This window comes from Macadamia integrifolia, chromosome 7, assembly GCF_013358625.1.
Source record: "Macadamia integrifolia cultivar HAES 741 chromosome 7, SCU_Mint_v3, whole genome shotgun sequence".
In the NCBI taxonomy this organism is placed as follows: domain Eukaryota; kingdom Viridiplantae; phylum Streptophyta; class Magnoliopsida; order Proteales; family Proteaceae; genus Macadamia; species Macadamia integrifolia.
The window spans coordinates 34239049-34265021 of record NC_056563.1 but is presented as its reverse complement, the minus strand read 5'-3'; the positions used below and the strand labels follow the sequence as shown (position 1 = coordinate 34265021).

Below are 25973 nucleotides of genomic sequence, written 5' to 3'. Positions count from 1 at the left end.
TGGGTGAAGAAATTCCCTCTTAACCCACTTAAGACCAAGATACCCCTTTTTCGCTAAGGATTCTCTCTCCCAAAAAATCCCCTTTTACCCATTAGATAAAAGCCGTCTTTCACCCATTTTGGTCCGAGACCCCCCTTTTACCCATTGGGTAAAAGCCCTCTTTACCCACTTTAGGCAGTAAACCCCCTTTCGTCCATTGGATAAAGATATTCCCTCTTTCCCATTAGACGAAAAAACCTATAAATACCCCCTCCTTTGGATTTGACACACCAAAACCCCACCTCACTCCATAGTAGTGATACCCTCTCCCCTCCCCCTCTTGATTTTCTTCGGGTCTTCAGAGCGATCTTCGTCAAGATCCAAAATCTTGTTCGGATCTTCAAAGTGTTCTTTGGGACTTTGTAGATCTTTAGTCCACTTTTAGGTCAATCCTTTCCAAAAATAGTCATTCCTAGCAGAAGCCCTGTCTGAGTGCCCCTGGAATCTTTCCAGAAATAGCCATTCTTAGCGAAAGCTCTACCGAAGTGCCGCCTCAGCCTAGCCCTCCCCTAGCCTATCCCTAGCAAAAGCTTTAATGGAGTGCCACCTCATCCTTAGCCCAAAAATAGTCAACCCTAGCTGAAGCTCTGCTCGAGTGCCCCTGAAATCTTTCCAGAAATAGCCATTCCCAGCGGAAGCTCTGCAGTGCCACCTTAGCTTAGCCCTCCCCTAGCCTATTCCCAGCAAAAGCTCTATCGGAGTGCCACCTCATCCTAAGCCCAAAAATAGCCTTCCCTAGCCAAAGCTCTGTCCGAATCCAAATCTAGAAATAGCCTTCCCTAGCCAAAGCTCTATCCGAATCCAAATCCAAAAATAACCATTCCTAGCCGAAACCCTGTCTGGATACCATCACAATCAACATCTCTCAAGAAAGGAAGTTGGAGGTCAAGACCATCTTCCCCTGAGCCAGGAGAATCCAAAAGACAACTCGAGCTAGTACTAATCAGAGGCCCACCCCTCTTGACCCGAAACAAGGGTTAAGATCAGGTATATTTTCTCAACCAAATTGTCACAATATTGACTAAGTTTTTAGTGTATATAGTCATTTAAATCCAATTAATGTATATATGTGTGATAACTTAGCCGTATATGTGGAATAGGAATAATCATAGAAAATGTTCACTCTTAAGCATCTAGTAGGAAGACCAGTTGAACTGGGTAGCTTGGGTGCCTAACACCTTCCCAATTCTACAACCTGACACTTACCTTAAATCTCTAGACCAGACCAATTTTTGAGCCATTTTCTCTAGAATTGGGCCCACCCCCGGGTCCTAGGCCCATAATCCTAGGTGGTGACTCCAAACCCCCATTTGTATGATTCTGATCCCTATATTGAACCATCATCAAATTCCAGTCTCAAATAATGAATTTTACACTCTTGCGAAATAGGCCTCCATGTATCTCCGAGCGGTGATACGACAGTGTGGGGACGGCAAGCAAAGCACACATAACACACCCCTCCCTTATGAAAGAGAGAGAGGAGAGAGGATGGGATGCCAGTCCTTCCCCCCCCCAAGGGGAAGAGAGATCTCTTATTTTTTGCTGCTATCCTCACACCACCTATAGGTGGTGGATCTCTAAAATGTGGATCAGCTGCCCTAGACTCTAAATCCTCATCCTCTATGTCCACTGGCCCTTGCTCTTCAGCCTCCTATGGTGCCCCCATTGGCACTGGCAACCCCATCATCTTCAGATTCTCTCTAGTAAACTTATCCCCAGGATACTTCCCATCTTCTCCCACCAAATCCACGTGGAAGTACTCAAAGACCTTGGTGAGTGACCTCCCATAGGGAAACCCGAAGTCATTAGGATGAGTCATATGGTAATGGTACTCCATCATCTTTATCATGACCTAGGGGAGGAAATGATGGGGAGCACCCTCTTCCAGGGCCACAGAGATGCAGTATGCTAGGTAAGCTATCATAAAGCTGTTCCTGTGACCTACTCTGGGAAGCAGATTGAACTGGGCCAGGCGTGTGAAAACTCGGGCGACTGCATTATAGGCAATCTTAGACAATAGACGCTCCTTATGTCCACATATGGTCTCAAAGATGACCTCCTGCATCTTAACGCTTAAACCCTAACCCACAGCCATGATCCTTGGAGGATTATAAAAATGGACACCTTCAGCTGATATACCTAAGATGGCTGCCAACAAATCCACCATCAAAACAATGTCTACTCCCTTCACCAGACTAGTGAGAGATTACTTCCCATTCCTAAAGGAAGCCTCCAAGTTACAATAGAAGTACCGGACGAGGTTCTCGTGGCATGGGCTGTTAGGGTGGAGCATGGATTCCCAACCCAAGGTTGTAAACCTCTCCACCATCTGATAGGCACTGAAGTGGTCTGTCACTACGGTCTTTTCCATCATGACCGGCCACTTGGAAAATGTAGACCAGGCAACAACTGCCTTAATTGTATGGAACAATCTCTCATCGTAGTTCATAAGATCAAAAGAGGGGTTCCTTACGGGTTAGGCCCATGATGAAGAGGAACCAGGGGTAGCATTCCTCCCCCGGGAGGTAGTGGTCTTCCTCCTTTTAGAGGAGGAGGGAGCCTCTTTGCTCTTCCTAGACGACATCCTGACAACACAAAGGAAGTGGGTAAATACAAATGAATAAAGATATGAAAAGAATGTGATAACAATATTTTAAAAAGGGGGGTGAGATGAACCCTATGAGAAATGACATGGATAATAAAACCCAAAGCGTAGGGATAAATACCAAAATGCAATGAAATTAATGGAATGAACTTAGAGGGAAATGAAAATTTTGTGATAAAGAAATGGATGGGTGTGCAAACCTACTTAATGCCAAATGCAGTTGAATGGGAAACATTAAGCATGATGATGGCAATAGTTACACAAAATGGAAGGAAAAGGGATCGGATCTCCAAACATTATAAATTGAAGAAAATGGAGTTTGTATATGAGAAAAGTGAGACAATCATGAAGGAAAATTTACTATCCCTAAAATGAAATTATTCAAACTATTTCACAAGCCATATATAGAGGATGGACATAATGATATTTTCATTCATAAGAGAAAAATAACGAAATGAAGAAAAACCCACAAAATTTCCAAGGATTCGATCATATATGGGATTATGTACATCAAAAGAGAGAAAACCTATGCACATGCAAATGGAGATGATTACCCTACTAATGTGTGAATGCACTGAGAGTGAAGAATGGTGGTTGAACTATACATTTGCAATAAAAGAAGAAAAACCCTAAAATAGGAAAATTAGGGCAAAAGTTTGAGATTTTCTCTATATAATCGGACAAGCATGACCAATAAGCAATGGAAATCACAAATGAACTACTACATTGTCAAGAAACAAAACTTCCATGGAAGAAAATGGGACAAAAGAAGAGATTATAAGTTTCTATAGTGAAAGAACACCGAAAACATGATTCTCAAAGAGAATATGGAGAAAAGAGAACCTATTTGAGGATTTGAGCGGATGAAGAAGAGTTGAAGCGCTGATTTTTGAGTGAGATCGTAAGTTGAAGCATTGGATAGGACCCCCAAATCTCCTTGCTCTGAGTTAGGAAGAAGAAAGAGAGAAAGTGGGAAAAAAAGGGCTTTAAAACCCCTTTTTAAAACAGTCTCAGACAAGACCTGTGGGCCATCAACCCGGCGGGGCCCTACCTAGCTTTGGTCACTAATCTTGCCCATCGGTTTGGGTTTCAAGGCCCAGAATGGCTTATGGTTGGAATTTTTCATACTCCATGCGTCGTGGGCCCCAATTAGATGCCAATAGTGGTGTTTTGTCACGTAGTTAAACATCGTTGTGAGACCGAACTATGTATTAGTAGTTAAGTAGGGGTGTGTTTGGTTATCTGGTGTGGTGTATCAATGTAACATGTGATATAAAATGCATTTGATTGTGAATATATATACAAATGTTGTGGCACTCAATTAATGCTTACATTTTGGAATAATCTAGGTACAGAACACCATGGTACGCACTAGATCCGGTGGTCGTGCCCATGGTACTTCTCGTGGTCGACCACCCATTTCCCGTGGTCCTCGACCAATGGGGTAATCCTCACATCCACCACCACAAGTGGATCATGATCTGGAGTATGTCTAGGGTAATCCACCCATGAGAGAAATTCTAGGTCCCCCAAATGTCATCACTCCTAGTGATGTGGCAACACTTATACAACAGTCACAAGGGTCCTTTCAACAGCAGTTGCTTCAGTAGCAACAAACCTTTATGGTTGCTATGAAGTAATACTTGAACCCTACTCTACAGGGCCAACCTCTTAAAGGGGTTACTCCACAGGAGCCTCCAGTGGGGTCAGGTGTTGGAGTACAACTTGGAGGAACACCGTCTGAGGTTACACCTCAAGATCAATCGGGAGGTACTCCTCTGGTTCCACCATATGGCACTCCACCATTCATTATGCCTCCACCTTATCTGTACTATCCACCTTATTATCCATAGCCAGTACTACGGCAAAGGTGGTGGAATCTTTTAAGAAGTACATGCCACCTATCTTCACCAAGGTGGGTAATGACCCATTAGAGCCGGATCGATGGATCCAAGAGTTGGAGAAAGTATTGGATATAGTAGAGTGCACAGAGGCATAGAAGCTTATATGTGCTAGGTTGCAACTAAGAAATGAAGCTGATTCTTGGTGGAAAGCTTCCAAGCCTATACTGATGGCAACTCACCCAGAGCCTACTTGGGAGCAATTCAAAGAATTGTTCTTATCAAATTACTATCCAAAGAGCTTCAGAGACCACAAGGAAGCAGAGTTTCTGGCACTAACTCAAGGAAGCAACACTGTTCTGGAGTATCAGCAACAGTTTGAAAGCTTATTTTTATTTTTCTCCTCTCCATATGAGGACATCTGAGGAAAAAGCCCAAAATTTTTTGAAGGGACTGAAGACATCCATTGGTACAATGCTGGGGGTATTAGACTTAACTAAATATGCATAGATTGTGCAAAAGGCCAAGACAATGGAAGACAAGCAGAAGCGAGAGCCATCCCTTACACCGAGAGTGTGGAAGTGGGAAAACCCATATCCTAATTCAGGTAGCCCGAGTAAGAGCTTTCATGGATCATATTCCTATGGTCCTATCTATAGGCAGCCCTACAGGCAATCGGCTTATCCTTCCCAACCGATTAGTGGACGGGGCACTACATCTTTCCGCCTTGACACTAGTGTGGTGCCTATGGCTTTGAGACCCTCTCATCCTTCAGCTGCACCAAGAATAGTACGTAGAGCTCTTGCTCCAGTTCAGACGTTGCTAAGCCGATGTTTTAATTGTCATTTGTACGAGCACTTAGATAAGGATTGCCGGTACCCAGCAGTAGCCCCATATATTCGACCCCCTGTTCATAGACCTGCATTGACTTAGGGAAACTAGCCTCAAGAAAGGATGTATCCCCTAACAGCTAAAGAGGTTGAAGCTAGTATTGAAGTAGTAGCAAGTACACTTTAATTAAAAGACTTTGTGCTTAAAATTTGAGTAACCTATTATACTTATATACAATGCAATGCTAGGTGTCTTATCTATATCAGGTATACTTGCATATGTCTTATTCGATTCTGAGCTTCACATTCATTTGTGTCTAAGAGATTTTTTAAGAAGCTTGATGTGCCAACTAAGACCTTAGAATGTAAGTTAGTGCTTAGCACTCCTACGGGCATGGAGAATAGTTGAAAGAAGTGTGTGGGCCATGCTCAGTTGAAATTAATGGAAAGAAATTGGATTTCCAGCTTATCAAGTTTAATATACACAATTTTGACATCATTCTGGGTATGGATTGGTTGTCGGCCCATCGAGCAAATGTGATGTGTGCCGAGAAACAAGTTAAGATGAAGGATGACAAAGGAGTAGAGCTTGTGTATCAAGCAGAAAGGTCAAGGCGACCAAGAAAGACCATCATCTCTACATTGCAGGCAGTGAAGTTATTAGAAGATGGATGTCAGGGCTACCTTACATCAGTACTAGATGTGGATGTGAAGGTTACACCACTGGAGGAATTAGAGGCAATCAAGAAATTCCCTAATGTCTTCCCAAATGATCTAACCCAGCTACTACCTGACAGAGAGCTGGAGTTTGCTATTGATCTAACTCCTGGAGTTGCCCCAGTGTCTAAGGCACCGTACAGAATGGCACCAGCCGAATTAAAAGAGCTACAGACATAGTTGCAAGAATTATTGAAAAAGGGGTTTATATGCCCAAGTGTCTCACCTTGGAGTGCACCAGTCCTATTTGTTAAGAAAAAGGATGGTAGTTTGCGTATGTGCATCGATTACCGAGAATTGAACAAGTTAACCATTAAGAACCAGTATCCGTTGTCACTCATTGACGACCTATTTAATCAACTGCAAGGTGCTAGAGTGATTTTAAAGATTGATTTTAGATCGGGTTATTACCAACTCAAGATAAAGAGTAGTGATATACCAAAGATAGCTTTTAGAGCCCGATAAGGTCATTATGAATTCCTAGTGCTGTCATTCGGGTTAACCAATGCACCAATTGCTTTTCTGGATTTAATGAATTGAGTATTTCATGATGTCCTCAATAAGTGGTTCATTGTTATCATTGATGACATCTTGATTTACTCGAAGTCAAAAGAAGAACATGTAAAACACCTGAGAATGGTACTACAGAGATTAAGAGAATAGCAGTTATATGCCAAATTCAGAAAATGCAAATTTTAGCTCAAGCAAGTTGGATTCCTAGGACATGTGGTGTCTGAGAATGGGATCAAGGTGGACCCAGATAAGGTAAAAACTGTAGTAGAGTGGGAAGCACCCAAGAATCTAATAGAGATCAGAAGCTTCTTGGGCTTAGTAGGCTACTACCGGTGCTTTATTGAAAATTTCGACACCAATGACTAAGTTGACCAGGAAAGGCGTAAAGTTTGAATGGCCAAAAGAGTGTGAAAACAGTTTCCAAGAATTAAAGAAACGATTAGTGTTAGCTCTTGTATTGACCATTCCAAATGGTACAGGTGGGATGACAGTCTATACTGATGCATCTAAGATAGGGTTGGGTTGTGTTCTCATGCAATACAGCAAGGTGGTAGCATATGCATCCAGGAAACTCAAGAAGTATGAGAAGAACTACCCCACTCATGATTTAGAACTGGCAGCAGTCAGCTTTGCCTTGAAGATCTAGCGTCATTACTTGTATGGGGAGAAGTGTGAAATATATAGTGATCACCAACGCCTTAAATACTTCTTCACCCAATGAGATTTAAATATGAGGCAGATGAGATGGCTAGAGCACTATGATTGTGATATTTAGTATCACCCAAGTAAGGCTAATGTGGTGGCTGACACTCTAAGTCAGAAGGCTTAGACTGTATCACTTTCGTACTTAGCTATCAGTCCACAATTGATACAAGAGGTGATGTTGATGGATGAAATCCTTCTATATGAAGGAGCAACCTTAGAGCTAGAACATCAGCCAGATGATGTTAAGCTGTTGACTATATCCTTGTTAGCCTTGTAGGTACATCCCTCCATCAGACAAGAGGTGATAGCGAAACAATCATTGGATCCTGAGCTACAAAGGACCAGGTTATAAATTCAAGAGCAGACAATGAATGACCCTAACTTCACAATAGCCAATGATGGGGCATTACTATTTTGGGACAGGTTGTGTGTACCTGATGACATGGAGATACAGGACAGGATTGTGAAAGAAGCACACAGTTTTGAATACTCACTTCGTCCTGGAAGTACAAAGATGTATAAAAACCTTAAACAATGCTATTGGTGGCTAGCAATGAAGATCATTATTGCCTTATATGTAGAAAAATGTCTCATTTTTCAGAAGGTCAAGGAAGAAAGGCATCGACCATATTGTACTTTGTAGCCACTCCCCGTACTGGAGTGGAAGTGGGATAAGATCACCATAGACTTTGCCATAGGACTACCCCGTACACCCAAGGGAATGGATGCAATTTGATAGTAGTTGACAGGCTTACCAAGACTACTCATTTTATCCCGATCAGAACCAATTACTCCATGGATAAGTTAGCCCAACTTTATATGGATAACATAGTCCATTTACATGGAATACTAGTAAGCATTGTGTCAGACAAAGACCCGAGATTCACATCAAGATTCTGGAAAAGTCTCCAGCACGCCTTGGGGACACAAGTGAATTTGAAAACTACTTTTCATCCACAGACCGATGGGCAATCAGAACGTACTATACATATCCTGGAAGACATGCTCAGGGCCTATGCAATGGAAATGAATGGCAGTTGGGAAGAATACATACCTCTTATGGAGTTGCTTATAATAATAGCTATCAAGCCACAATCGGGATGGCTCCATATGAAGCATTGTATAGAAGAAAGTGCAGAACCCCCCTATATTGGGATGAAGTACATGAGCGATGGATGCTTGGACCAGAAATGATACAGATGACGTGTGGCGAGATCGATGCCATTCGGGAAAGAATTAAAGCAGCCCAATCACGCCAAAAGAGCTATGCGGACAACTGTAGGTACGATAATGAGTTCCAAGAGAGGGAGAAAGTGTTCTTCAAAATCTCTCCAACTAAAGGGTTGCATAGATTTCATAGGAAGGGCAAGCTATGCCTGAGGTATATTGGCCCATTTAAAATCTTGGCTCAAGTTGGCTCCATACCATATATGTTGGCTCTTCCGCCTTCTTTTAGCAATGTTCACAATGTGTTTCACTTGTCTATGCTGAAGCGGTACATCCATTATCCATCACAAGTGTTGCCCGTGGAATTAAAATATTTAGAAGCTGATATGACCTACGAAGAGCAGCCCGCTAAAATTTTAGACCAAAAGATAAAGACTATTTGCAATCGCTCCATCGCCTTTGTGAAAGTTCAATGGGCCAATCATTCACTTAAGGAAGCATCTTGGAAAAAAGAAGTTGACATCCAAGCCAAGTACCCTCATCTTTCAGACAATAAGGTACTACAATTTTGAGGATGAAATTTTCAAAAGGGGGGTGAATGTGATACCCTACTTTCTAAACTCGGTCTAATTTCTTGGTTGCTTCGGTTTGGTCTTGCAGGACCTGAACCCAAGCGAGCCGATTTGAGTACCTTATGGAACATGATGGCAAGAGTGACTCTAAACTCGGGTTGGCCAAATGAGTTGGAGTCAGTGCCTAGTGAAGTTCGCATATCCAAACTGTGCACTTACACATATCACGAGGCCATGTATGCACAGTAAAGGTACGTAGCCGTATTTTATGTCAAGTATGCATATTAATCAATTACCAGGAGTGAAATATGTGTGGGGGTCGAGCCCCATCAAAAATCCCAATGTTTAGGCTAAGTTCTGGCTGACTAATGGGTGGTCATAGGTGGGTTGGACCCACCAGTGTGACCTACCACTCTGGTCATTAGATATTTTGACCCCACTATAAATAACATTTATTACCTTTATTTCACCTCATTTATTGTTTTACATGGTGGGTGAGAAAAGTAAAGAAGAGAGAGAAAAATAAGAAACAAGAGAGAGGAAGGAGGAATAAAATGGGGAAGAAGATGATCATTGTGCAATGCCGAGGTCAGATCTCTTGAATCTAACACCAGATTTGTTACACCTGTGCCCTAATCCGGTCTAATTTGAAACTGTTGTGACAGGCCTCAGATCGGAGATTGGAAGTACGATTAGGTTTTGGCTCACGGTTGCGTATTACCGAAGGGGTAGAGATGACCCCACATCTTTTTACATTGCGTGCCTATCTAACTGGAGGGGATTCATACCTTTCAATCCCAAATGATAAGTGACCCGACTTCCCATACTTGATTTTCAGCACGCATCGTAATTGCTGAAAAGCCTTGGGCATGTCCAAGGGTAACCACCCATGTGAGACCAACCTTGGGACAGCAAGCTATCAAGACAGCATCGAAAACAAGCCATTGGAAGCAGCCTGGGCATGAATCCGATGCCTAGTTTCGATGGGTCCACAAGCTGCTGTTGAGGTTTCAATGCCTGTGGGTCTTGCCACTCACATCGTAAATGGTTTAGGATGATCTCAATTCATCCTCCACACCTTCCTCTTGATGTGAACACCTTATGTACCTAAATGTGCGGGTCCTCGTGCCCTGAAACTCATTTTTACCCGATTGGTCCAAAAGAGGCCCAAACCAAATAGACCCTTAAGCCCAACTTAAGTTATAAGTTGGGAAATGAGGATTCATTTCCTCATTTCCCTTATACCCAATGTAGGAGAGGAGAGAAAGGTGAGAGGAAGGAAGAACGATGGGATTGAAGGCCTACCTTGGTGCCGGTTGTCGCCTTATTGCTAGAATCGCTACCGGAGGTAAGTGCAACCTCCCATGCCACTCTCTCTCTCTTCATTTTGACCTATAAAAAGATAGGTATGGATGGGATCTTGGTTTACACACCACATTATGCTTATAGGATGGGTGTTCTACCCTCCCGGTGTTGTTGCCGAGCTTGAACCAAGCCCGGTGAGCTCTGGCAACATGTAATGCCAAAAGACCAACTAGGGTTTCGATCATTTGATTAACGTATCTCCCAAATGGCTAAGTGGAAATGGAATTTTCTTGGCTTAGAATGATGTTAGAGACATCCCCTACAAACTCCATGGAACAAATCTCAGCAATCGGGCCCGAGTTGAAAAGCCCCAAATTGTTGGACTGACCTGTACCTCCACCAAAAATAGTCCATCGGATCCACTGGGTCTATTTCTAGTGGCATATTTCTGATGGACTTGGAGCCTTATGTTTAATTGAAATTTTCATTTTATGATCATGATATGAATTGTATAGAAATGTATGACAGGATCCGGTGTGGCCGAGGAGGTATCGATACCGTGATCTCCATATGTTTGGATGGGTGTGTGTGTGAGATGAAATCCGGCGTGGCCGAGGTGGTATCGGTGCTATGATTGATATATGCATATTGCATTCGTGTATTGATTATGTGCATTAGAGTTAGTTGTAATCGTAGGTTACACTTTGTGCCCAAGGTCTCGCTGGTATCGTGTACCCTAGGACTACATTTGAAAATGGATATGCTTCGTAGCCGAGGTCTTGCCGGTGTTGTGTAGTCCATACTCAATTGTTATTGCATGCTAGATTAGGTAAACGGTCTTGGGTTTAACTTTATGGAAAAGGTCTCTCTGGTATCGTGTACCCAGGACTGTATTTGGAGATGAGTTACACTTTGTGACTGAGGTCTCTCCGATATCGTGTAATCCATACTAACTATATCATTATGAAGGCATGTAGTATATATGTGGTTAGGTATCACTCCCTCTGCTATGCACCCCTTCCAAAAGGGGTTGAGATGTTAAATAACCCATTGTGGTATGTTTGATAAGCCTTCTCGAAGTGCCACTCCTGCGATACGATGTGATTGTTACCAGAGGTGAGAACCTATTCGACGTGGTCGATGTGTTACCGGTGCCGTGACTGCCAGGAGGGGGTTATCAGGGGTTTGCTGGGTGACCCATGGATGCATACAGGGACTGGCAGGCTTCTAATCACAGCTAGGGTTTGTATCGCTGCATAGTCAATGTCGAATCTGAGACAAGGGATATAGCCTAATGCTCCATAGTAGCATTTACCAAACTTAGTTTATATTGTTAGGTGGATAATAAATAAATGAACTGCATCACGAGCATCATGGACAATGGTGGGATAATAAATAAATGAACTGCATCACGGCTAGGGTTTGTATCGCTGCGTAGTCGATGTGTTTAATTTCCACAATCATGCATAATAAATATTACTGCTATTGACTTGCTTGGATGTGCTTGACCCCACCCCTCACTGAGCGAGTTGGAAAGCTCACCCCACGTATACACCTCTTTTTGGATGATGATGCAGGTAGCGTGGTGTCGATGGTGGGTGATCTAGTATCTTCTAGGTTGGAGTATAGTGTGAACGACTGGTGGATGCTAGAAGCGGAGGAGCATGATCAGGACTGTGCTTGTGACCACTGTGCTTACGCCGTACCATGAGATTGTACATCATATTGTGATACTTTTGGATATAGTTGTGGATTGTATATTTTCTTGAGGTTATAGTATATGTCTTAGATGAATGTAACAGAATAACTCGATTATTGCTATTATATTACCATTAGATGTTTCCCCATTTTATTTATAAATTCCGCTACTATGCTCTGATACTGCTGCTTATACTGCTTTGTGATGTGAGATTGTGAAAATGTTAAGGTACTACTATCAGAGATCCTGGTAGGTTTGTAAGACAGATACGTGTCTTACTCACACCGCCGGTATTCCTAATGGTAAGTTGGGTTTGTCGGGAGTGGGGTGTGATAGCTATGGTATCAGACTGCGATGCTCTGCCTTAACTCACAATCTCTACCAAACCATGATTTTAGGAAAACTAGGATTAAATAAAAATCTCAAGACAACAATAATAGAAATTGTACAATTAGGAGACAAGCATAGGTGTTAAAGCTCTTTTATTATAATAAAGAACTTAAATACATAGCTTACACTTTTTATAAAATTAAAGTACGAAAAGTAGGAAATCCTAACTAGCCTAAGTCTAGGAAATTAAACAACTGAAGCAAATGACATAATGTAAAAGTTCAACTAAACCTAAAAACATCAGACTCAAAGAAAAACAGGAAAATGGAAATCCTAAAGGCTATAGTGGCAAATGTGCCACTAGTCTTGCTGCTGCTGCTACTACTGCTGGTGGTTTTGTTCTTGGCCCTGAGCCTGGTTCGGACCATGCATTCCTGAAGGATGCACCGGAATACCAAGATGGAAGACCATCGCTTACATCTGTGCCTCTAGGGAGGCCATTCTATTGTCCATAAGACAATAGGTCCTGTCTATGCTCTCGAGGCAGCCATCCATGCTCCTCATCAGTGACATAGTGGTGTCCAGATGGGCCATAACATCATTAACACCAGAAGGCCTCGCACCCCTAGTGCTTTGAGATGTAGAAACCGCCATAGAACCTATAGCCTGGGGATCAGGTGGTGGAGCCCCACCAACCCCAGCAGCTTCTCCTCCTGCACCAACATCACCAGCACTGCCACCCTTTACCTCCATAGGCTATTGACCCTCTCCTAGGATAGGTGTCACCTCCCTCAGATCTATGGTCATCTTCCTCCGTGAGTCTTGGTCAAAGCCTGTGACCTCTTCACCCAAGCATGCCTCACCCTCCAAGTCCACCCCAAAGCGGCGGAAGATGTCAGTTAATATCCTTCTGTAGCATAGGTTCCCTACTTGGTGATCCTGCCCCTCAAACCGAATTACCATGGTCCACATTAGGAGGTAAGGTAGACATATCTCCACACCCATGTACACATAGTATGTCACATAGGCTTGAAGGGTGGATACCTTGTTATAATGTCCGCATGTGGGGAGGACATTCAGCTGAATCGCACAGTAGACAACCTTTGGAGTAATAAAATAGTTGACTGAACGGTTCCATCCTTCAGCTTCCTTAGTCAGCATGTCATTGATCTTCTGAAAGGTATCGAGACTCTGAAACTCATATGCCGGAGTCCGAGGCGACAGTACACTAGGTCACCAGCATTGCTGACCGTCAGAATGTTGGCCAACTGCCCCAAGTCGAAGGGGATCTCCACCCCCTCCACATAGGAGGTGATCCGCATCTCTTTAGTGCCCCAGTTCACACATTCCATGTTGGAGTAGAATAGCCTGACCAATGTTGGGTAGTAGTATTTGTTACACCCATGCCCTAATCCGATATAATTTGAAACTGTTGTGACAGGCCTCAGATCGGAGATTGGAAGTACGATCAAGTTTTGGCTCATGGCTGCACATTATTGAAGGGGTAGGGATGACCCCACATGTTCGTGCATTGCATGCCTGTTTAACTGGAGGGGGTTCATACCTTTCGATCCCGGATGGTAAGTGACCTGACTCCCAACACTTAATTTATGGCACCCGTCATAATTGCCGAAAGGCCTTGAGCATGTCCGAGGGCAGCCACCCATGCGAGGCCAACCATAGGACAGCAAGCTGTCAAGACAATTGGAAACAAGCCACCGAAAGTAGCCTGGGCATGAATCCGGTGCCTGTTTTAGATGGGTACACTGGCTAATGTCGAGGTTTCGATGCCTGTGGGTTCCGCCACTCATATCATACATGGTTCTGGATGATCCCAAATCATCCTCCACACCTTCCTCTTGAGGTAAATACCTTATGGACCTAAATGTGTCCCGAAACTCATTTTAACCCGATTGGTTCAAAAGAGGCCCAAACCAAACAGACCGTTAGGCCCAACTTAATTTATAAGTTGGGAAATGAGGATTCATTTTCTCATTTCCCTTGTGCCCAACGTAGGAGAGGAGAGAAAGAGGACATGAAGAATAAGAAGAGGAAGGAGAAGGGGATTGAAGGCCTACCTTGGTGAAGGCTACCACCTTGTTGCCGGAATTACTGTCGAAGGTAAGTGCAACCTCCTATGCCACTCTCTCTTCATTTTGACCTAGAAAAATCTAGGAATGGATGGAGTCTTGGTGTACACACCATGTTAGGGTTGTAGGATGGGTGTTCTACCCTCCTAGTGTTGTTACTGAGTTCGAACCAAACCCGGTGAGCTCCGGCAACATGTAATGCCAAAAGACCAACTAGGGTTTCGATCATTTGATCGACGTATCTCCAAAATGGCTCAATGTAAATGGATTTTATTAGCTTATAATGATGCTAGAAACATCCCCTACAAACTCCACGGAAAAAAATCCCAATGATTGAGCCCAAGCCGGAAAGCCCCAATTCAAGTTGGTCCTTTCTGTGTCCACCAAAAATATGGCATAGGAAGCACTGTAGCTGTTTTTGGTGGGAAAATGAGCCTAATGTACTCTCTGTCACCTCCATCGAAAATAGGACTGATATATCTGGTGGAAATGCCTTGTTTTTGGTGGGTGTTTCCGGTGACAGTACTGTCACCTAAGAACTATCTGTACCCTTTGGGGGGGTGACCTGTGTGGGTCCCTCCCGATGTTTCTGATGCATACTGACATACGATTCCCTTATGTCTAGGATAGTGATGTGCACGTGCCGAAGTTAGAATTGAATTGATCGATCGGTGGCCATACTTGAACCCAAACACAATCGATCATAAAATAGGTGAGGGATGGACTGTGTTTATTTTTGAAATATTTATTATTTATTAAATTTCTCACATGCTTAAAATTATTTATTTAATTGAAATTGTCATTTCACAATTATGATATGAATTATATGGAATGTATGATAGGATCCGGTTGGCCGAGGTGGTACCAGTACCTTGATCGCCTTATGTATGTTGGATGTGTGTGTGTGTGTGTGTGTGAGATGGAATCTAATATGGCCTTGGTGGTACCGGTGCCGTGATTACCATATGTATGTTGTAATTATGCATTGATTATATGCATTAGAGTTAGCTATAGTTGTGGGTTAAACTTTTTGGCCAAAGTCTTACTGGTATCGTGTACCCCGGGACTACATTTGAAAATGGATATGCTTTGTGGCCGAGGTCTTTCCGGTGTTGCATAGTCCATATTCAACTATGATATGTATGATAGATTAGGTAAACGGTCTTAGGTTTCACTTTGTGGCTAAGGTCTCTCTGGTATTGTGTATCGGGGACTGTATTTGGAGATGGATTACAATTTGTGGCTGAGGTCTCTCCGGTATCGTGTAATCCATACTAACTGTATCATTATGAAGGCGTGTAGTATATATGTGGTTAGGTATCACTCCCTATGCTACACACCCTTTCCAACAGGGGTTGAGGTGTTGGATAACCCATTGTGGTATGTTTGATTTGTCTTTCTAAAGTGCCACTCATGTGGTACGATGTGATTGTTGTCGAAGGTGGGAACCTGTTTGGCATGGCCGATGTATTACCGGTGTTGTGACTGCCAGGAGGGGGTTATCAAGGGTTTGTTGGGTGACCCATGGACGTATACGAGGACCGGCAGGCTTCTAATCATGGCTAGGGTTTGTATCCCTACGTAGTCGATGTCGTTTTCGAGATTAGGGATACAGCCTAATGTGCCGTAGTAGCATTCACCAGACTTAGTTTGTATTGTTAGGTGGATAATAAATAAATGAATTGCATCATGAGCATCATGGACTATGTGTTTAATTTCCGTAATCATGCATCATAAATTACTACTGCTATTGACTTGCTTGGATGTGCTTGACCCCACCCCTCACTGAGTGAGTTGGAAAGCTAACCCCACGTATACACCCCTTTTTAGATGACGATGAAGGTATCATGGTGCCAATGGTGGTGATTCAGTATCTTCTGAGTGGGAGTATGGTGTGAGAGATGGTGGATGCTAGAAGCAGAGGAGCACGACCAGGACTATGCTTATGACCACTGTGCTTATGCCACACAGTGAGATTGTATATCATATTTTGATATTTTTGGATATAGCTATGGATTGTATATACTCTTGAGGTTATAAGTATATGTTATGGATGGATGTAACAGAATAACTTGGTTGTTGCTATTATATTACCATTAGATGTTTCCCCATTTTACTTATAATTTTGGTACTATACTTTGATTCCACTGCTTCTACTAGTTTGTAATGTGAGATTGTGAAAATGTTAAGGTACTACTATCAGAGATCTTGGTAGGTTGTAAGACAGGTACGTGTCTTACTCACACCACCGGTATTCCTAATAGTAAGTTGGGTCTGCCGAGAGTGGGGTGTGACAGTTGTGGTATCAGAGTGTGATGCTCTACCTTAACTCACAATCTCAGTCAAACCATGATTTTGGGGAATTTAAGATTTAATAAAAATCTCAAGACAACAATAATAGAATTTGCACAATTAGGAGACAAGTATAGGTCTTAAAGCCGTTTCATTATAATGAAGAACTTAAATACACAACTTACACTTTTTATAAAATTAAAGTACAGAAAAGCAGGAAATCCTAACTGGCCTAAGACTAGGAAATTAAATAACTGAAGCATATGACATAATGAAAAAGTTCAACTAAACCTAAAACATCAAACTCAAATAAAGCATAAAAATGGAAATCCTACAGTGGCAAGCATGTCACTACTCTTGCTGCTGCTGCTGCTGCTGGTTCTGTTCTTGACCCTGAGCCTGATTCTAACCATGTGTTCCTGGATGAGGCATTAGGATACCTAGATGGAAGACCATTGCCTACATCTATGCCTCTAGGGAGGCCGCTCTATTGTCTTTAAGACAATAGGTCTTGTCTATGCTCTCGAGGCGACTGTCCATAATCCTCATCAGTGATATAGTGGTGTCCAGTTGGGCCATAATATCATTGAGACCATAAGGCCTTGCACCCCTAGTGCTCTGAGAGGTAGAAGCCGCCAAAGAACCTATAGCCTGGGGATCAGGTGGTGGAGCCCCACCAACCCCAGTAGCTTCTCCTCCTGCCTCATCGGCACCGCCACCCTCTACCTCCATAGGCTGCTGACCCTTTCCTGGAATAGATGTCACCTCCTGTAGATCTATTGTCATCTTCCTCAGAGAATCTTGGTTGATGACTGTGATCTCATCACCCAAGCATGCCTCGTCCTCCAACTACACCCCAAAGCGGTGGAAGATCTCAATCAATATCCTCCTATAGCATAGGTGCCCTACTTGATGATCTGCCCTTCAAACCGAGTTACCATGGTCCACATTAGGAGGTAAGGCAGGCGTATCTGTCCATCCATGTACACGCAGTATGTCACGTAGGCTTGCAGGGCGGATACCTCATTATAATGTTCATAGGTGGGAGGACATTCAGCTAAATCACATAGGAGACAACCTTGGGAGTGGCAAAGTAGTTGACTGAATGGTTCCATCCCTGGGCTTCCTTAGTCAGCATGTCATTAATCTCCTGGAAGGTATCGGGACTCTAAAATTCATATGTTGGAGTCCGAGGTGAGTAGTACACTAGATCACCTGCATTGCTGATCATCAAAATATTTTCCAACTGCCCCATGTCAAAGGAGATCTACACCCCCTTCACATAGGAGGTGATCTACTTCTCTTTGGTACCCCAGTTCACGCATTCCATATTGGAGTAGAATAGCCTGACTAGGGTGGGGTAGTAGTATCGGTTAGGTTTCAAGATGCAGTACCACCCGATCTCCTCAAACTGTTGACAAAGACGGAATGCATAGAAGTTGTTGGTCCTCACATAGACTCCTGGGTTAATGTTGTGGCGCTTAAAGAACTCCCAACGATCTCGCTTAACCACAGAGTGGAACAGGATTGGGTTAAACTGCTCGGTGGCATCTTGCTTCTCTTATATAAGAGCCCATCGGCTATGCACACGGCATCCAGACATTGTTGAAAAATGATCCCTAAGGATTTGGAATGGAAAACCTATTTAAATGGCTGCATGCAAAACTCACAAAGAAAATCATAAAAACTAGGTTTTAGGGAGAGAAAACATACCTTGGATGTAAATGTAGCTCCAATCAATCATGAAATAGCGCGAGGAAGGTAGGGAATGGATAGCAAAAGGCTCCATGGTTGTTTCCACACCTTTCTCACAAGAGTAAATAGGGTTTACTGTGAATAACCCAAGGCCCGATCCTATTTATGGCCGATTTGGTGCCATCGGAAACAAGTCACCAAAAACACTGGGCATGCTTCTGGTGCTTGTTTCCGGTGAAAGGGAAAAATTTGTTTTAGCCTCTGTTTTTCTCATCAAAAATACCACTGATATTTCTTGTGGGTTAATCCATATTTCTAGTGGTTTGAATCCCTGTTTCCGGGGGATTCAATAAAAAATAAATCATGTTAAATTTTCAAACCTAAGTTTTTATTTGGGTCCTTGATGGTGTGCCGCTTTGGGATGTGTGCGCGATCAGATCTTGATATGTGTGGATCCCACTTATGCATGCCGTAACCCTAATTTTGTCTATGATATACGTGTGGGACCCATTGTGTATGCATGTGTTCCAATTACATGCAACCTTGTTTATGCATGTGTACTAATCGGATTCCTTCACAGGAATCATGTTGCACCGGAACACCCGATCCTGATCCTAATCATGCCCGTCACCTCTCGCTTCCCCTACACGGAATCGGGGTAGACCCTGTAATACACCTCCGACCCTGCTTGTACTTACGACTTAGGATGTGGCATCCATCATGAATAACATGATGCGGGAAGTGGAAGAAAGATAAAATTAGTTTATGGTCGGGATCGATAATAGAATCCAAGCGACAATGGAAGCCCACAATGCACCACCTGCACCTCCTACTCCACCAGCACCTGTTCCAATACCCACTGGATCGGCTACCCCTAAAATATCTGGTGGGGCACAAGTGCATGGGAATGTGCAAGATTCAATGTTGGAACAAACTCAAGCCCATGTAGAGGGCTGGACAGACTTGAAAAAGATGATGGAGAAGTTTCAATGGCTTAGGCCCCCATATTTCCCCAAGGTGGGGCAAGGCCCATTGTATCCATCAAGATGGATTGGTGGAATGGATAAGGTTTTTAGACTGATGGACTGCACCGATGAGCAAAAAATTTTATGTGCAGGCTATCAGTTACAGAATGAAGCAGGCGATTGGTGGAGTGCCACCGAACCTATTCTGAGGGCTAGTAACCTGAATCCCACTTAGGTAGACTTCAAAGGGGCCTTCTTTGAGAACTATTTTTTAGAAAGCATCCGGGATAGGAGAGAGGTGAGTTCTCTCAGTTGATTCAAGATCCCCGGTCGGTTCTCGAGTATCAGTAGTGCTTCGAAGAGCTATTCCATTTTTCTCTTGAGCATCTGAGAGGCAATAGAGCCAAGGCAAAGAAGTTTAAGAAAGAGTTGAGGCCAGGTATTGGGTCAACCATTGTGGGGTTGAAACTACAAACCTATGCTGAGGTGGTCCAAGTGGCCATGTCTATTGAAGACCGGCATAGAGATTGCTACACGGCTCAACAAGGAATGGGAAAGAGGCCAATGGGATCTACTGATTCTAAAGGAGGCAGCAAACCTTTTCGTGTGTCTTACACCAACCTAAGTTCAGTGCAGTTTAGGAGGCCTGATGCTAGCCAGACTTCCCAATCCTCCTGATCTAGTGCAGTATCACAGTCTTCGGGATCTGGCCCGAGATTTTTTCATTGTGATCAACCAGGTCACATGGCGAGGACCTACCCCCACCGAAGGCCAGGTAATGCACCCTACACTATGCCACCTAGGTCCCAGCAGATATATTCAGCCCCGAGGCCAACACAGCCCCTACAGGGCTAGAGACTATAGGGCAGAGTGTTTTTTATGATTGCAGAAGATTCTGAGGCTACACCCGGTGTAGTGATTGGTACATTATTGATATCATTATTTCCTGCACATGTGTTATTTGACTCAGGAGCCTCACATTCATTCGTGTCACCGGCATTTACGAAGAAGATGGGAATTCCACCTAAGGGAATGACTCAATGTTTGGCTATGAGCTCCCCTACAAGAAGTGTAGTGGGTTTGAACTATGTTTATGAGCCTTGCCCAGTGACCATAGGTGATTATGAGTTGAATGCTCACTTGATTGAGTTGGATATGACCGACTTCGATGTGATTTTAGGAATGGACTGGTTGTTTGCATACAAAGCCAGTGTGCTACGTGTAGAGAAGACTATCATTTTCAGACCTCATGATGATGATGAGTTTGTGTTCCAAGGGAATAAGCCCAAGAAACCTAAGAAAGTTATCATATCCGCACTCCAGATGAAGAAGCTACTGGATAAGGGATGTCAAGGCTACTTGGAATCTGTGATGGATATTGAGGTGGAGATTAGGCCCTTGACCGTGCTAGATGTGGTGAGGGAATTTCTTGATGTATTCCTAGATGACTTGATAGGTTTGCCACTGGACCGAGAGACGGAATTTGCTATAGACCTACTCCCTGGTTCGGCACCAATGTCAAAGGCCTCTTACTGCGTGGCCCCCACAGAGTTGAAGGAATTGCAGGTGCAACTTCAAGATCTTCTGAAGAAGGGATTTATTAGACTTAGTGTGTCTCCATGGGGAGAACCGGTCTTGTTCGTCAAGAAGAAAGACGGAAGTATGAGATTGTGCATCGATTATCGGGAGCTTAATAAGTTAACCATCAAGAACCAGTATCCTTTACCAAGGATAGATGATTTATTTGATCAGTTGCAGGGTGCCAAGGTGTTCTCCAAGATTGACCTTAGATCAAGCTACCACTAGCTCAGGATCAAGGATAGTGATGTCAGCAAGACAGCCTTCAGATCAAGGTATGGACATTATGAGTTCTTGGTAATGTCATTTAGGTTGACCAATGTACCGGTTATGTTTATGGATTTGATGAACCGGGTATTCCAGGATGTCTTAGACAAGTTTGTGATAGTGTTCATTGATGACATTTTGGTCTACTCTAAGAGTCCAGAGGAACATGTTGTTCACCTGAGGTTAGTACTACAACGGCTGAGAGAGAAATAACTCTGCCAAATTCGGAAAGTGTGAGTTTTGGTTGTCACAAGTTGCATTCCTAAGCCACATTGTTTCATCCAAGGGTATAGAGGTTGACCCAGGCAAGGTGAAGGCAGTATTAGAATGGAAGACTCCCAAGTGTGTAGAGATACATAGTTTTCTGGGATTAGCTGAATACTATAGGAGGTTTATTAAGAACTTCTCTCGCATTGCTACTCCAATAACCCGAGTCACACGAAAGGGTGTAAAATTTGAGTGGTCGGATGCTTGTGAGAAAAGCTTCAAGGAGCTAAGGAAAAAGTTGGTATCAGCTCCAGTTTTGACTATTCTGATCGGTACAAGTGGTATGGTTTATAGTGATGCCTCCAAGATGGGATTGAGTTGTGTATTGATGCAGCACGGGAAAGTCATTGCCTATGCATCCCATCAGTTGAAGGATTATGAGAACTACCCCACCCATGATTTGGAGTTGGTAGCTCTGATTTTTGCACTGAAAATCTGGAGACACTACCTGTATGGTGAGAAGAGTGAGATCTTCAATGACCATAAGTGTCACACCCCGTTCACATCGAACCGGGCTAGTGACCGGGTTAACACCGGTTAACCCAAACCTACCAGGATCATCTAATACTGTATTCCACCAAAGCATACACACAACTAATAAAAGCTTATCAGATCAGTGGAAAATTTGGTTTACCTATGAATATTCCCATAATACTGGATACCCGAATTGTGATAAAATAGTTAATTACATGTGGGCCCAAAGGCATGATATTTACACAATAAAAGTACAATTCACACATCAAGTACATAAAGGGAACCATCAAAATCAGAGTATACAGCTCGGCTCGGTATCAAAGACTAGAGCTCAGCTCGGTATCAAAGGTTGAGCCCAGCTCGGCATCACATGGTAGAGCTCAGCTCGGCCTCAAGAGTGGAGCTCAGCTAGGTATTAGAACTGCGGTCCCGCAGCACAACTCTCGCACGAGCAATCAGTGCCGTGCTCTAACTCCTCAGGGGCCCACCAGTCTTCTTCAGGGAACTCAATCGTGGGACCCGACCCGTGCTCTTCAGTTGGATGACCTGCAAAATCATCTAAAAAGAGGTGCACACGTGGGATGAGCTCACTAGCTCAGTAAGTGGAAAGATGGACCACACAACAGTCCACACAACAACCACAACCATATGCACTATATGTTATGCATTACATTTTAAATCACATCCACCTAAGCAACATTACTAAGTCTTTGGTTTAGTGCTACTACAACCACAGTGTGCGTATACTCCGGGTACGAGCTACGAACTCCATCCCGCGATACGCCCATAGGGCTGTCGGAGGAGGCCCACCATGAGTACTCGAAAAAGTAAAAACATACCGACCACCGGCTCTCAACAGAAAAGTAAATGACTGAAATTAAAGGTGTTGACTCCAACAATTTAAAAGCAGTACGATTGGCCCTCTTGAATATACCACCGGGGTTTCCGACTGTCCTAATGATCAGTCGGGCATAATGTCTAACCGCCACAGTGACCCGACGATCGCGACCACTGCTTCCCCCCAAATGGTAACCCAACACCTTAACCCCTGTTGGGAAGGGTCGTAGCACGGGAAGGTGATAATCCTAAACCGCATGCTCCTATATGACAATAGTACGATTGCATAGTGCCACCACGGGCCACCAATGCACTCATTTCCAAGCCGACTACGACGACTAGTCTATTTATGCATCATGCACAATGATATCCACATTCATCACAGAAGCATATCATCACTTGGCATTTAGAAGGTAAACATAACACACATGCATAACAATGTGAGGATGACTAATCTACATAGCATTTTCATGATGGCATGACTAGACTAGATACAATTAAGTGAATTCCAAACAATGCCTTGAAACAAGGCCAACCGTCCTCTCCCCACTTACTGTAGTGTACAAGGATTCCCGCTCGGTACGGGTGAGATCCGGTGCGTGAAGCGTAGGATTTGGTGAACCTAGCATGAGTGAGCGGGGTTAGTATTTCACCATCTTGGAATCAATATTAACATGATCCAATGACACGATCATGTTTAGAATCCTAAAATAAGGTCACACGTCCGATTTGGGTGCAATCGGACGTAAAAATCACATTCGGAGCCTCTCGGGTGGGTCAGACAACCCACCTGTCTGACCCACCGGTCTTTACTGGTGGGTAGGTCGGCCCACCGGTTGGCCTGCCAGTCTGGCCTGTCGATTGGGCCAGGGGGTCTGTTAAGACCGATGGGCAGGGTGGCCCACCGGTCTGGCCTGCCGATTGTGCCTGAGGACCCTGCCCTCTCAGGCGGGCCAGATGGCCCACCGGTCTTGCCCACCGGTCTTGGCGGGAAACCTACTGTTTCTTCCCAACTTCCTCCATTCTTTGGGGATTCAAATGGGGCTTTTCCAAACCCATTCTTCACACCTTCAAGGTCTTATAGGATGGTTCTAACCTAGATCTAGGTTAGATTTAAGGAATGGGAAGCCATCTTACCTTCTTTGCTCAAGAACACCTTTAAACCCCCAAAATCAGTTCAAATCCATAATGCTTCTCCAACCTTGTCAATTCCTCTTCAAATCCTTCAAGATCAACACATATGTCATCTATTAAACCTTAGATTCATCATTTGAAAGTGGATTTACAAGATCTTAAGAAACCCTACCCAAATCAAGGGTTTTACTTGGGTATGGTGAAGGTTTAAGGAACCCAAACTTTGCTTACCTGTAAATGTAGATCTAGTGTTGAAGGTCACTCTTCCAGCGTCAGAATGGGAAGATCAAGCCTCGGTGCCGCTGAAATCCATCTCTTCTTCCTCTTCCTTCTCTTCTCTTCTTCTTTCCTTTCCTTTCTCTCTCCTCTTTACTATTCTCACCAACGTACGAGTGTCATAAATGAAAAAGAAAAGAAAATCATAAATGCTATATATATACTTCTTAAATAACTAAATAATTCACATGGATGGGTCACTCAGGTGGGTGGATGCGCCCACCTGTCCACCCACCTGAGGGCCAAAACTTGGGATTTTGACAAAATTCGGCCCTCGACGCGAATCTCACTCTTGGCATACGATGTCATATACGTATGCACCTTAATATACGGCTACATACTTGCTTTATCCGTACATGGCCTTATGATAGGTGTATGTACACGGCTTGGGTATTCCCGTCTCTTCTGGCACTAGCTCGGACTTATCGGGCCAGCCGGTGTTTAAGGTCACCCTTGCCATCATAGTCCATAAGGAACCCGCTCTAACCCTCTCCTGTTGGGGTCCTGCATAGTTAAACCAGGTCAACCGTGTAATCAGACCGGGTTTAAGAAGTAGGGTATTACATTTCCCCCCCTTCTGAAAAATTTCATCCTCGGAATTGCGTACCTGGTTGTTCAAAAAGATGAGGGTACTTGGCTCGCATTTCATCCTCTTTCTCCTAAGATGCTTCTTTAAGTGAATGATTAGCCCATCGCACCTTTACATAGGAAATGGAGCGGTTGCGAAGGGTCTTCACCTTTCAGTCCAAGATTTCAGCTGGCTGCTCTATATAGGTCATGTCAGCTTCAAGGTATTCTGGCTCCACGGGTAGTACATGAGAGGGATCATGAACATATCGCTTCAACATGGATACGTGGAATACATTATGAACATCCCCGAGTGAAGGTGGCAGAGCAAGCATGTAGGCTACTGAGCCAACCCGGGCTAAGATCTCAAATGGTCCAATGTATCTTATGCTCAACTTCCCCTTTCTGTGAAACCTTTGCAACCCTTTAGTAGGAGAGATCTTGAGAAATACCTTTTCTCCTGGCTGAAATTCAATGTCTTTTCTCTGGGTGCCCGCATAACTCTTTTGACGGGACTGAGCTGCTTTAATCTGTTCTCGAATAACATCGACTTTGTCACAAGTCATCTATATCATTTCAGGTCCTAACATTCGACGTTCACCTACCTCATCCCAATACAAAGGAGTTCTGCACTTCCTACCATATAAAGCCTCATACAGAGCCATCCCAATTGTAGCTTGGTAACTGTTGTTATAGGCAAACTCCATAAGAGGTATATATTCTTCCCAACTACCACACATTTCCATTGTACATGCCCTGAGCATGTCTTCTAATATCTGTATGGTTCGCTCCGACTGACCATCAGTCTGTGGGTGGAAAGCAGTACTCAAATTCAACTGTGATCCCAAGGCACGCTGGAAGCTTTTCCAAAATCTGGAAGTGAACCTTGGGTCCCTATCTGATACAATGCTCACTGGCACTCCATGTAAGCGCACTATGTTGTCCACGTAAAGTTGTGCTAGTTTGGCCATAGAGAACTTGGTCTTGATGGGAATGAAATGAGCAGTCTTAGTAAGCCGATCAATGATCACCCATATCGCGTCCATTTCCTTAGGTGTACATGGTAGTCCGGTGACGAAGTCCATTGTAATCCTTTCCCACTTCCATTCTGGTACTGGGAGTGGCTGAAGAGTACCATAAGGTTGATGCCTCGCAGCTTTTACTTTTTGGCATGTGTGACAAGTCGCCACATATAGAGCTATTGTGAC

General features: G+C 43.7%; 1 protein-coding gene across 1 annotated transcript in view; it reads left to right on the top strand.

Moving 5' to 3' along the window:
* Positions 1 to 25973, top strand: part of LOC122084950 (dynamin-related protein 3A-like) — a 54865-nt gene that overhangs the window by 12098 nt on the left and 16794 nt on the right. The window lies entirely within an intron of this gene.